This window comes from Macadamia integrifolia, chromosome 10, assembly GCF_013358625.1.
Source record: "Macadamia integrifolia cultivar HAES 741 chromosome 10, SCU_Mint_v3, whole genome shotgun sequence".
In the NCBI taxonomy this organism is placed as follows: domain Eukaryota; kingdom Viridiplantae; phylum Streptophyta; class Magnoliopsida; order Proteales; family Proteaceae; genus Macadamia; species Macadamia integrifolia.
Genome location: NC_056566.1, coordinates 10284324 through 10290869, shown reverse-complemented (window position 1 = coordinate 10290869; position 6546 = coordinate 10284324). Strand labels below are relative to the sequence as shown.

The 6546-nt window shown below is 37.3% G+C and overlaps 1 non-coding gene across 1 annotated transcript; it reads left to right on the top strand.

The window, feature by feature from the left end:
• The first annotated feature begins 3284 nt into the window (after positions 1-3284).
• Positions 3285-3391, top strand: LOC122092498. Its single transcript, XR_006144160.1, has one exon. It is a non-coding gene; the product is annotated as a small nucleolar RNA R71 (small nucleolar RNA).
• The last annotated feature ends 3155 nt before the right edge of the window (positions 3392-6546 follow it).

Below are 6546 nucleotides of genomic sequence, written 5' to 3'. Positions count from 1 at the left end.
GAGTTGTGCATCGTTTAAGGTTCTGCTAGCGTAGTAAATGACAGTGGGTAACTTATTAATTCTTTGACCCAAAATTGCTCCTATGGAAAAATCTGAAGCATCACACATTAGTTCAAAAGGTTCAGTCCAAATAGGTGGTTGAACAATGGGTGCATTGGTCAACTCCTTCTTAAGTTGCTTGAAGGATTCTACGCACTCTTTAGAAAACTCAAAAGTTTGATCTTTGGCAAGTAGTGTAGTGAGAGGTTGGGCTAACTAACTAAAGTCCTTGATGAACCTTCTATAGAAGCCAACATGCCCCAGAAAAGATCGGACACCCTTAATAGATTGGGGAGGTGGTAAATTATCAATTAAATCCACTTTAGCTCTATCTACCTTAATTCCCTCATTGGATACTACATGGCCTAAAACAATACCCGATTCAACAATAAAATGGCATATCTCCCCATTCAAAACAAAATTCTTAGATATGCACCATTTCAAAACTAGGAAAAGATGGTGAAGGTACTCAGAATAAGAATTCTCATAAATTGAAAAGTCATCCATAAATACTTCTAAGAATTTTTTGAGCATATCAGAAAATATGATCATCATGCATCATTGGAATGTAGTAGGGGTATTGCAAAGCCCAAAGGGAATATGCCTGTAAGTAAATGTTCCATGTGGACATATAAAAGTGGTCTTATATTGGTCATCTAAAACAATTGGGATCTAGTTATAGCCGGAATATCCATCAAGAAAATAATAGTATTTATATCCAGCTAACATCTCTAATATTTGGTCAACAAATGGCAAAGGGAAGTGGTCCTTCTAGGTTGTCGCATTAAGTTTCCTATCGTCTATGCACACTCTCCACCCTGTTTGGACATGAGTTGGAATTAGTTTGTTGTTACCATTGGGAACTACAATAACACCATATTTTTGGGGCACTACATGAACTAGGCTTACCCATTGGCTATCAAAAATAGGATAAATTATTCCATGATCCAGCACTTTAGGATCTCTTTCTTAATGGCTTCCATTATCACAAGGTTAGCTCTTCTTTGGGGTTCCATGGATGGTTTGGAATCCTCCATAAGATGTATATGATGTTGAACAATAGAAGTATTTATACCCTTGATATCGGCCATGATCCAACCCAGGGCTTCCTTATTATATTTTAACACTTTGAGTAATTCCTCTTCCTGGCTAGAAGTCAAATCTGAAGAATTTATTACTGGAAGAGTATGGTCAGGCCCTAGGAAAGCATACCTCAAATTAGATGGCATCTCTTTAAGCTCTAGCTTAGGGGGCTCAACTATGGAAGGTCAGGAATAGAATTGGAAAGGGGTCCTAAAGGCTCCACAGGTGTGTGAAGACTCAAAATTTCAAAAAATAAATTTTCACTATCATCATCCAACTCATCCATACACTCTTGAAATTCTAAATCAAAATCAATATCAAAGTTAATAATTAATTCATCAGAAAAATCTAAAAAATCCTCAAGCATATTGATCTCTTCTTCCATAGGTGGTTGCTTGCCTATCCTAAATATGTTAAACTCAACAGTTTGGTTGCCAAAAGATTACCTTAGGAAACCATTCTGGCAATTGATTAATACATTACTGGTAGTCAGGAATGGTCTTCCTAGAATTATTGGGATTTCATCCTTGGTTGAGAAGGGTTTGGTATCTAACACAATGAAATCAACAGAAAAAATAAATTCCCCCACCTTAAGTAAGACATCCTCAACCATACCTTTAGGAATCTTAATAGACCTATCTACCAACTAAAGAGCAATTCCAGTGGCTTTCAATTCTCTCAATCCTAGTTGCTTATACACATGGTAAGGCAAAAGATTCATACTTGTGCCAAGGTCAAGTAAGGCATGCTCAATGCAGGTGTTGCCTATGACACAAGCTATGGTAGGGCTCCCCGGATCCTTATACTTGGCTGCAATAGGCTGAGTAATTATAAACTAATGTCACCTACCAAAAACACCTTTTTGGGCACACTAGTGATATATTTGTGAGTACACAAATCTTTCAGGACCTTTATATAGGCAGGGATTTGGGATATGGCATCCAAAAGAGGGATGTTCACTTTTATCTTTTTGAAGACTTCTAAAATCTTGTCTACGAAAGCAGTCTTCTTTTTGTTTACCAAGCGATTAGAAAAAGGGGACAAGAGGAACATAAGGATTGTTAGGGATTTTTCCTTCTTCAGAATAATTATTTTTTGTTTCCTCAACCAATTCATCTTTAGTTTCAGAAGAATCTTTAGGTTCATCAGACGAACCTAGAATAAGAGGCACATTTGTGTCCTCAACAAAAAGAGAGTTAATAGAAGTAATAGATGGGGAAGATTTAGGAACACTCTGTTAGTACTCTCTACCACTCCTAAGGGCAAAAACAGCATGACATTGATTAGAGGGTCCTTGTTGGGTCTGACCTTATACTACATTCAATGGTGCATTAGTTGGTGCTTATGAACTAACAGGTTTATGCCTAGGGTTAGGCTCTGGTTGACTGGGAAAAGTTCCCTTCTCCCTCTCACGTAAAATTGAGATAACTTAGGAGAGTTCTCTCGTAAGATTTTGATGGTTTTTCATGAGGAGGGTCATATTCTTTTCCAAGTCACTTACTTTACTTGCCTCTCCAATGTTGGTAAACCCAGGGGGTTGCTAATAAGATAATAGGAGGGGGGCCTAGGAAAACTAGCCTGAGGTCCTACATTTGGCTTAGGAAAAGTATTTGGTGTAAAATGTTGTTGTGATGAGGGAGGCCTTTGGGGTCCAGGTTGACTTTGATTATGGAAATCGGAAGGCTCTGCTTGGTTGCCCTAGTTTCAGGAGAAATTTGGGTGATTTCTCCATCCTGGATTGTAAGTGTAACTATATGGATTATTTGATACAGGGCATTAACACTGTCATTGGAAGTGCCCCCAGAGGTGTTGGGGCATTCTTCTATAACATGTCCAGGGGACTGGCACCAATTGCACATCTTAACCATATTGACTGATTGTGGCTCTCTAGGAACAATAGCTTCAATCCTTTTGATTAGGCTATCCAAGTGGGCTTCCTTGGCTACTATCCCATCCATAAAATATCCTTTTCCTTCTATGGTTCTTTCATTCTCTTCGGTTGATTCTCACTCATAGGTTTTGTCAACTAAGTCAAGTAAGAATTCCCATGCATTTCCTTTATTTGTAAAGGCTGTGAATCCCCAGGGCACATAGACTCTATTATTTGTTTAGTTAAGTAATCAATACCCTCATAAATTATTTGACATAAATTCCATAAGTCTAGGCCATGGTGAGGGTATTCTTGGAGTAGATCCTTAAATCTCTCCATAAGCTTGGAAAATGACTCACTAGGCTTTTGCCTAAACTAAAGGATATCACTTCTAAGCTTATTGGTCTTGTGAGTTGGGAAAAACTTCTTGAGGAAGGCAACTGTAAATTGTTCCCATGTGTTTATGGAATTTGTGGGTAACCCATATAACCACTTTTTAGCTTGGTCTTTTAGTGCAAAAGTGATGAACCTAAGCTTAACAGCATCATCAGAAAGCTGTTGGATTTTAATTCGAACACATACCTCTTCAAATTCCCTGAGGAATAGGTATGCATCCTCAGAGGTCAGCCCATGGAAATGGGAAAACATAGTAATGAATTAAGATTTAAGCTCAAAATTATTGCCCTGGGTTTGTCGTAGGACTATGCAGGAAGGTTGGGCTGCTCTAGGAGGGTAGAACCTATCTTTCAAAGATTTAGGTGGAGGGTTTTGCTGTTGGTCTCTCATATTGAAAGGTACAAAGAAGAGTAAAAGTATAGGGCCACTACTTGTTGGATCTCTTCTTTCTAACTTATTCGCACAATTACACACCCACCCAGGACTTATGCAACATAACACTATCCACAACTAGAATAAGACAAACCACAAACACAAAAGAATAAAAAAATTCTTTTGAAAACTTTTTTCTGAAATTTTTTTTTTTTTTTGTGAGCTTACCGGCAAGGATCTTGGGTTGCTTAGGTCAATTCCTGAGGTACTGCTATAGGGCAAAACCTGTCTTTATCATACTATGAGGCTTGGCGACCTCCACTGATACAACTACTATTGCAAGCTACTCTTCTTAGTAATTCAATAAAAGAAAAAAAAAAAAAAACAAAACAAACCAAACAAAGCACTCTGATTTACCAAAAAAAAGTGAAAAATAATATGGAACTCTCGCTCAGGCAACGGTGCCAAAAACTTGTTTGAGATTTAAAAGTAACCACAAGCATACGGATCAATGTAGCAAATGGGTCAAACACAAGGAGAGCAATCATTTTATTTTAAGCTTCTTTTAGTATTATAAAAGTGTAACGATTGATTATGGTGATTTACTTCTAACTACCATCCTAACACAAATGTATCTCGGAAATTGGAATTGAAATTGTAATAAAAATTAAATGACCTAACCATTCACATCTAACCCCTAACCATTCATCTTCTAGGAATTTAAATACTCAAACCATGCAATTTAAAAGCAAATAACTGAAAGTAAAAGTGTTGAAAAGTAAATAAATAAAATAAAATAAAAAGGGAAAAAAGCTAGAGAGAGGCAATATAAATAATATGAGCTTCCCTACTTGACCAGAGAGTGCTCTTACAATGGCTTTTCTACTTGGTTTTAGGGGAAGTGATGCAATATAAATAATCAAAATAAAAGGATGGTTCCATGGCCAGAGAAGGGCAAAGCCAAGACATGCATCTAGCCAAGGACCTTGAGGGAAAGGGAAAGCATCAAAGTAAAAACTAAAAATTAAATCATAAATTAAGAATGAATGGGTAGCTAGAAGAGGGAATGAGAGGGGGGTGAGAAGACTACTGTAGAAGCCTACTTACCTGAACTTCAATACTTGAACTTGAAAACTTGATTGAGATTTGAAATACTAGTAGCCCTAAAAACTAGATCTGAACTAAATCAAATTTGAAATTGTTAGGCCTGGAGAAAACAAATGATGAAAAGAATAACTAAACTTGAAAGTGATGCTCCACAGCTTGTTCTTGTTACCTAAAAATAGAAATTAAAATTATTAGACTTTTGAATAACTTGAATTACTTGAATAATAAAGACTAGAAAAGCATAAACAAAGACTTGCAATCAAAAAAAAATTACAAAAATGTTTGCATAAAAAAAAAAATAAGAAAAATAACTAAAGAGAGAGAGAGAGAGAGCTCAACTAAAAAAAAATAGAAGAATAAAACTAGGAAAAGAGAGGGACTAGAGAGGACGCCCTCCTTGCTTGGGACCGTCCACTTATATATGGAATAGGGGAGAGAGAGGAGGACGTCCAAGGGTGGATCCCCTCGGACAATTTTGATGAGGTGGAGGGGGAGATTGGGAGATAAAATAGGAAGTAGGGGATTTTTTTATTTCTTGCCTTTTTTTCCTATATTGTTTTTCTTCACTTTTGTGCATAACCTCTTAGCCGAATTTGTGTGATGAGGTGGAGGAGAGAGAGAGAGGAGAGAAAAAGTAGGAGGGATTTCCAACAATTTTTTTCTTATTTTCTTTCCTTTTTATGTTTTTTTCTCCTTTATTTCCTTCTTTTTCTCTCTCTCTCTCTTCAAACTTGCTCACAAACCCCCTTACACGATTTCTACTTTCCTTGCTTTGTTGATTTGGAGATCTTCTAATTGAGTAGGAAGTTACATCCATGCCCCTTGCTTTAAGTAATGAGTTGGAGAGAGAAAATCCTCCAAAAAAGATCTCCAAAAAATAGCAGCCATGAAGTTTGAACTAAAATAGCAGCTATGAGCTTTGAACTAAAATAGCAGCCATGAGGTTCGAACTTGAGACCTCCTAGTGATGAAGGGATTTTTGCACACCCCAACTCACCAACTACGCTAGGTAGTTGTTTTTACCAAAAAAGAATTTTCAATCAGTCAAGGGGGTCCATTGATCCTTGTTGGAATTTGGAATATTCCTTGTGGACAACTGCAAACGGGCTAATTCTGCATCTCGGTTCAATTCTAATCCATTATTATTTTTCTGGCCCGAAAAGATTAATCACTTGTATGGAAATGGGACCTTTATGTGTAAAATTGGAGATACGGTGCCCGACAGTCCTTAAGGCCTAAGGTAGCTCCATTCTAAATATGTAAAATGCATGCTTTTATACCTTAGATTTCACACATAAATGTGCTCATCAAGTCCTCTCCCCTTGTGAGCCAGTTTATGGGATTGAGTTCTTCCAGGGCCGTATCAATAATTGCAATCAATTACTTAGGAAATTAAAATTCTTTGGGCTGCGATTTCTAATTCTGATAACGAGAACCCTTTTTGCCATTTCTCATGCATATCAGTTACGGATTGAAGAACTCACATTCAAAAACAAAGGATGACTGACATTGCAAAATCCCATTTTCCCATAAAGATATCACATTGTTTAGGTGGCACCTCAACGTTCTCACCGTAGTTTCAATGATGGAACACAATCACAAGGAAGATCACCGGAATGAGGCACTTGCAGGGATGGAGCAATCATGGGAATCACAGTGATAGAGCACTATGCCTTCTC